The sequence below is a fragment of the Ahaetulla prasina genome, chromosome 8 (genome assembly GCF_028640845.1).
Source record: "Ahaetulla prasina isolate Xishuangbanna chromosome 8, ASM2864084v1, whole genome shotgun sequence".
Lineage (NCBI taxonomy): Eukaryota > Metazoa > Chordata > Lepidosauria > Squamata > Colubridae > Ahaetulla > Ahaetulla prasina.
In genome coordinates, this window is record NC_080546.1 from 28,878,602 (window position 1) to 28,886,351 (window position 7,750).

Here is a 7,750-nt window from a genome sequence, read left to right on the forward strand (position 1 = left end):
CAAGATAACGCCTTCTTGCTTAAAAGTCTGTGTTGATCAATTGGCCCCCATCTTCACCCATATCTTCAATAAATCACTAGAGATGTGTTATGTTCCTTCTTGCTTCAAACGCTCTACCATCATCCCAGTCATCCGAAGAAGCCCACCATCAAGTAACTGAATGACTACAGACCAGTTGTTTTAACATCTGTAATCATGAAAGCCTTTGAAGGGCTAGTGCTTCTCACTTGAAAACCATCAGGGATCCACTGTTAGACCCCTTGCAATTTGCATACCGAGCAAATAGATCAACAGATGATGCTGTTAATATGGCTCTGCACTACATCTTACAACATCTTGAATCTGCAAAGACCTATGCAAGGGTCCTCTTTGTAGACTTTAGTTCAGCATTCAATACCATCATTCCAGACACTCTTCTAACTAAGTTAAACCAGCTACAAGTACCTGAACAGACTTGTAAGTGGATCACAAGCTTCCTAACAAACAGGAAGCAGCAGGTGAAGCTAAGCAGGATCACATCAGATACCTGTAAAATTAGCACAGGGGCCCCCAAGGCTGTGTGCTCTCCCCACTTCTCTTCTCTCTGTATACCAATGACTGCATCTCCAATAAGTTGACTTTGTAAAAATATACAAATAGAATGAGACTATTGCCTTATACACTGTAAGCCGCCCTGAGTCTTCGGAGAAGGGCGGGGTATAAATGTAAACAAACAAAAAAAAATGATCCATCTGTTAAACTACTGAAGTTCGCAGATGACACAACATTGATTGGTCTCATTCGAGACAATGACAAATCCGCATATAGACATGAGATGGTGCAACCGAAACAATCTGGAACTGAACACACTCAAAACTGTAGAAATGGTGGTAGACTTTAGGAGAAACCCTTCCATACTTCCAGTTGATCCAGTTTTACAGAGGAATTATTGAGTCTGTCATTTGCATCTCTATAACTGTCTGGTTTGGTTCTGCAACCCAACAAGAAAGACACAGACTTCAGAGGATAATTAGAACTGCAGAAAAAATAATTGCTACCAACCTGCCTTCCATTGAGGACCTGTATACTGCACGAATCAAGAAGAGGGAAATATTTACAGAATATTTACAGAAAAATATTTACAGATCCCTCACATCTTGGACATAAACTGTTTCAATTCCTTCCATCAACAACGCTATAGAGCACTGCACACCAGAACAACTAGACACAAGAACAGTTTTTCCCGAAGGCCATAACTCTGCTAAACAAGTAATTCCCTCAACACTGTCAAACTATTTACTAAATATACACTACTATTAATCTTCTCATCATTTTCATCACCAATCTCTTTCCACTTATGACTGTATGACTGTAACTTTTTGTTGCTATCATTAAGGATTAAAATGTACCCTATGACCATCATTTCTGTTGTAAATGTTGTACCTTGATGAAGGTATTTTTTTTTAATGTACACTGAGAGCATATGCACCAAGACAAATTCCTTGTGTGTCCAATCACACTTAGCCAATAAATTCAATTCAATTCTATTCTATTCTATTGTATTCTAGAATAACAGAGTTGGAAGGAACCTTGGAGGTCTTCTAGTCCAACCCGGTGCTTAGGCAGGAAACCCTACACCACTTCAGACAAATGGTTATCCAACCTCTTCATAAAAACTTCCAGTGTTGGAGCATTCACAACTTCTGCAGGCAAGTTGTTCCAATCATTAATTGTTCTAACTTTCCTTGATTACTTTCCACCCATTGGTTCTTGTCTTACCTCAGGTGCTTTGGAGAATAGCTTGATTCCGTCTCCTTTGTGGCAGCCCCTGAGATATTGGAACACTGCTATCATGTCTCCCCTAGTCCTTCTTTTCATTAAACTAGACATATCCAATTCCTGCAACCGTTCTTCATATGTTTTAGCCTCCAGTCCCCTAATCATTTTTGTTGCTCTTCTCTGCACTCTTTCGAGACTCTCAACATCTTTTTTACATCATGGCGACCAAAACTAAATGCAGTATTCAAAGTGTGGCCTTACCAAGGCATTATGAAGTGGTATTAACATTTAATGTGATTTTGATTCTATTCCTCATTTTGGGAAGAGAAATTAGGTAGTTGATTTCCCAGAATTTTTCAGCATAAGGAAAAACTCCCAACAAATTCTCAAGTACAATATTATCTCTTCATATTGGTATAAAGATCAATGCTGCAATGTCTAAAGGAGAAGTTCTCTCATAAGGGTTTATCCTGGGAAATATGAAAAAACAGGGAGGCTACAGACCAATGGATATCTCAACTATTGGAGAGATAATTGCACAATGAAAGATAAGGTATTAATATATCAATATATCATAAGTATATAAGTGCAAGAATACATTCCACTTCTAAGTGCTTATCAGAAGTTCTCTTGGAAATGTTTTAAAAAAGAATTATCTTAAATAAAAACTGGGAGAAAAAAATTGCAGAATTCCTTGCTCTGGCACTAATTTAACACTAATTGGTATTTTCTTTTTGTTGTTGTTTATATAATTCAACTACCTCATAATGTAAGTCAGAGAACACAAACTTTTCCCCACTAATAATGTGAAATGGCTTAACTCCAAGAATATACTGAAGAAGTATTTTTTTATATAAAGATATTTAATAGAAAACATATTACTAAAAAAATCAGAAAAGATCAGATACTTAAATATGAATATTTTTAAAAAACTGAAGTCAGGATCCTTTGCTAGGCAACAGATTCTGCACTAACGTTTTCCCTTTGTTACCAACCAAGCTTTGTTACTGAGTACAATGGAACTTACATGTCATAATAAATATTCAAATATGATTTTATTCTCAAAGCTGGTGAAGCAGCTGAAGTAGCCCTAGCCATGTTTCAAGAGAACTGTTACCATCACAAGTCACACCTTACATGAATAAATTTTTAAGAGTATGGTTTGATCACTTCTTCCCCATTCTGTTTTTCTGCTAAAAGCTTTACAAATTCTACACAATTATTTCTCAACACCTTTCTTGAATGTCCACAAATATATTCTATTTCAGATGAGATCACATTTATTTAATTAAGACCTAGGCTTGTGCTATTCTTAAGTAAAGCAGACATCACTCTCAGGCTTTCAAATAATTAAAGTGGCCAATTTTATCTTAAATAACTAAAGATTTCCTGGTTTATGGCAGCATTATTAACATATGATTAATAAGCAGTTAGTGAAAACCAGCTCTAGTAATACATTTGTTAAGATACTTTATCTTAGTTCAAAGTTAGGTGACATTGTTTTAAACCATAGTTCAGAGGCATTTGTCATTTAGCAATATATGCTTAAAAGTATTCTCTCATCAAGCAGCTGATAGAATTCAAAACATATGGGGGCCCATTTGTTCCTTCTGGAAAATAAATATGGCTTACTGTGTCATGTTATTATTGTGCCAGTTATCAACAATCTAAATGTAGTCCAACTGAGCTTATTTTGTCTGCTCCATGGTTTTGTAATAATTATCCTAGTTGCATTTTATGATTGGAAACAATAGAAAGACAAAAGCAACTGTAGGTAATCCTAAAATTCTATACGTATAGGGAAAATGGTTGGGAAGATGGAATTCCAGTGCACTCCAGTATATACATATACTACTGTACCAGTAGTGGGGTTCAAATCCCAGTGCTAGTAGTTCGCTATTGGGAGCGCGCAAGTGGACTCACTCGCTTTGTGAGCACGTGGCACTTTTGCTCATGCGCAGAGTGTTTTTGATGATGTCTCCTGCCACCATCACTACCGGTTCACCTGAAGCAGGGCAAACCAATAGCAACCCACCCCTGTACTGTATTTGTTGGGGGAAGAAAATCATGATATGGGATCTTTCAAAAAGAGTTTGAAATTACAGGGGTGTCAAACTGGCAGCCAGCAGGCCAGATGCATCATATGCAGGCCACGCCCATTGAGCTCCATGAGGGAAAAAGCATTACGATACATTACATGACGGCAAGATGACACGCCGAGTTTGACACCCAGGTGCTAGTTTTCTACATTGCATTATTTTGTTTCCCATTCTCTTCCACTAACAATAATAACATAAGATGATACTTACTTGAGGACCAGGTTGACCCTGTGTAGAAAAGAGAGAAAAAAAGAAAGAATAATTTTAAACACCAAACCCATTTTTTTAAAAAAAAAAAGCATAAGAGTTTTAGCTTTCTAACAAGATAACAATGCAATGATTTTCAGAGTCTATTCAAAAACGTGTGGCTGAAATTCCAATTGCAAATTTAATCAACAGTAAACCATCCCTACCATAATGACAAAATTATTTCAGTAAAATAAGTTTCTTCTTTAGTGCAAGTTAGGAATGTACTGTGTGGAGGAACAAGGTCATATTTTTTTCACAATGTGCTGCTAATGATCTATATAAAAGCATATTAATAAAGTAGCATTATTGTTCAATAATTAGATTTCAGTAGACTGGCTTCAAAGTAATCTCTATAAACCTTATCCAAAAACCATAAACAACCACCACCAAATCCTTAACTGCAAATACAATACAATAATTAACCTTCAAAGAAATTCCAGCCCTTGGGGGGGCAGAAATTTTAATTGGCTTTTTCACCCTTCAGTTCTAACAAACTGCTGGTAGTAGTTTTTTTAAAAGCTATTCCATCCTTCAGTTAATATTTTTGTCCATCCAAAATACATTGCTTTCAAAATTGTCTTTAAAGTGAGTTTTTTTCCATATTAGTTCATATTGTCATTTTAAAAATATGACTACATACAATATGTTGTTGAATTTGAATAATATGCTGTTACTTTAATTTTATTTATGTTACTTATAGGCTCTTCCAATCTGAGGGCCATACAAATATATTATGACAATCATACATTTCTTTGAAAGTATCAAAAGCAGGAAAAAAGCAAAAGAGCTTGCAATGTTCAAATTAGTTCAGTTCTGAAAATGATGTTTAATTTTGCACATTTTTCTCATTCTTCAAAATGGGCTTAGTTGATTCCATTACTTAGTTTCTTTCCTTTTTTGTTCAGATCTGCAGGAAGCATTATTGACTATGGTTGGAATGTACAGAGCATGGCAATTGAAATGTATTGCTATTTTCAATACAGGAAAACCCTCACTTTTTAGACCTGAGCAAATATTTCTAACTGCCATGATGCTAAAATGATGAAATGTGTGTTATGAGGAAGCCCTGCCCTCTAACAATGCTCTGTGAAAGCATGTAAGGAGCAGAGTGACATACATTTTGCATCATGAAGAACATCTTTTACCCCCTTATGGACGCCCATTTCTACCTTGATTTTAACCATAGTGCTCAGGTAAAAAGAAACCATCTGCATAATTGCATCAACTTTCCCAAACATGGCAATATCAATGCATTTGAGGAATTTTTAATTTTTAATATAATAAAAGAAGTTTATAATTGATTCCTACAAAGTCATGGAATCAATTATAAACCAATCCATTACCCTCCACTTAGAGACAAACAACCTACTCTCTTACAAGCAGTTTGATTTCAGGAAAAATTTGTCCTGTAATCTGCAACTCCTACACTATAGAAACTTTTGGACTACACAACTCAATCAGGGTAAAGCAATAGATACAATTTACATAGACTTCTGCAAAGCCGTTGATTCAGTGGTACACGGCAAACTACTGTTAAAACTAAGCTCTTATGGCATTTCTGGATCCCTGCACAAGTGGATAGCTGCTTTCCTGTCAAACAGGCAACAAGTAGTTAAAATAAGGAGTGCCCTTGACTAGGTAGCTCAGTGGCTAAGACACTGAGCTTGTTGATCAGAAAGGTTGGCAGTTCGAATCCCTAGTACAGGTCTCCTGGGTGAGTAGGGGGTTGGACTAGATGACTCCAAGGTCCCTTTCAACTCTGTTACTGTTAAACCCTACACCAGTTAACAGCGGTGTCCCCCAAGGTAGTGCTTTAGGACTACTCTCTTTCTAATTTACATAAATGATCTTTGCGATCATATTATAAGCAGCTGCATTCTCTTCACTGATGACGTAAAACAATTTAATATAATGGTTGAACAATTGACAACTTCAAATCTCAACCAACAAATGTTCTGTCTTACACATTAGGATTGTCTGTCTCCATTTATTTGTACTCATTTCCTGTGTTCATGTCCATGTTTATACTTATACCTGTTTTCTCGTACATGTTTGACAAACTAAATAAATAAATAAAATAAATAAAATAAACTTTTCAGGCCAAGAAATCCATGTAACTGTTTTGCATCAAAGCAAAACAGCTCCGAGATGGCTTGGACCAAAATTGGGATGATCCGGATGAGAGGGCGGAGTCGCGTCTTGTGGAGATTGTTTGGGATGAGTTTGACCCTGTGGCTCCCGAGGACGTGGACAGGTTGCTGGGGAGGCTGCACACTACGACATGTTTACTGGACCCATGCCCTTCCTGGCTGGTGCTGGCCTCTCGGGAAGTGACACGAGGCTGGCTCCAGGGGATTATCAACGCTTCTTTGTTGGAGGGAGTTTTTCCTGCTGCCTTGAAGGAGGCGGTGGTGAGACCCCTCCTTAAGAAGCCTTCCCTGGACCCAGCTATTTTAGGTAATTACCGTCCGGTCTCCAACCTTCGCTTTATTGCGAAGGTTGTAGAGAGTGCTGTGGCACGGCAGCTACCCCAGTACCTGGATGAAGCCGTCTATCTAGACCCGTTCCAGTCCGGCTTCCGACCCGGATATAGCATGGAGACAGCTTTGGTCGCGTTGGTGGATGATCTCTGGAGGGCCAGAGATAGGGGTCATTCCTCTGCTCTGGTCCTGTTAGATCTCTTAGCGGCTTTTGATACCATCGACCATGGTATCCTGCTGCGCCGGTTGGATGGGGTTGGGAGTGGGAGGCACCGTTTATCGGTGGTTCTCCTCCTATCTTTCTGACCGGTCACAGACAGTGTTGACAGGGGGGCAGAGTCGACCGTGAGGCACCTTACCTGTGGGGTGCCACAGGGGTCGATTCTCTTGCCCCTCCTATTCAACATCTATATGAAGCCGTTGGGCGAGATCATCAGTGGCTTTGGGGTGAGATATCAGCTGTACGCTGATGACACCCAGCTGTACTTTTCCACCCCGGGCCACCCCAACGAAGCTGTTGAAGTGCTGTCCCGGTGTTTGGAGGCCGTACGGGTCTGGATGGGGAGGAACAGGCTCAAGCTCAATCCCTCCAAGACGGAGTGGCTGTAAATGCTGGCACCCCGATACAGTCAGCTGCAGCCGCAGCTGACTGTTGGGGGCGAGTTATTGGCCCCAAAGGAATGAGTGCGCAACTTGGGTGTTCTCCTGGATGCACGGCTGTCGTTTGAAGATCATTTGACGGCCGTCTCCAGGAGAGCCTTTCACCAGGTTCGCCTAGTTCACCAGTTGCGCCCCTTCCTTGATCGGGATGCCTTATGCACAGTCACTCACGCTCTTGTTACCTCTCGCCTGGATTATTGCAATGCTCTCTACATGGGGCTCCCCTTGAGATGCACTCGGAGGCTTCAGTTGGTCCAGAATGCAGCTGCGCGGGTAATAGAGGGAGTTCCACATAACTCCCATGTAACACCTCTCCTGCGCAGACTGCACTGGCTACCTGTTGCCTTTCGGGTGCATTTCAAGGTTTTGGTCACCACCTTTAAAGCGCTCCATGGCTTGAGGCCTGGGTACTTACGGGACCGCCTGCTGTTATCTCATGCCTCCCACTGACCCGTACGCCGCACAGAGAGGGACTTCTCAGGGTGCCGTCCACCAAACAATGTC

At 39.9% G+C, this 7,750-nt stretch overlaps 1 protein-coding gene across 1 annotated transcript in view; it reads right to left on the reverse strand.

The window, feature by feature from the left end:
* The window catches only part of COL25A1 (collagen type XXV alpha 1 chain), a 151,845-nt gene extending 147,766 nt beyond the window's left edge, over positions 1 to 4,079 (reverse strand). Inside the window, exon 1 of the mRNA XM_058193126.1 lies at positions 4,068 to 4,079. The gene's annotated coding sequence lies outside the window, so the exon portion shown is untranslated. The remainder of the gene's footprint in view (positions 1 to 4,067) is intronic.
* Positions 4,080 to 7,750: the final 3,671 nt, after the last annotated feature.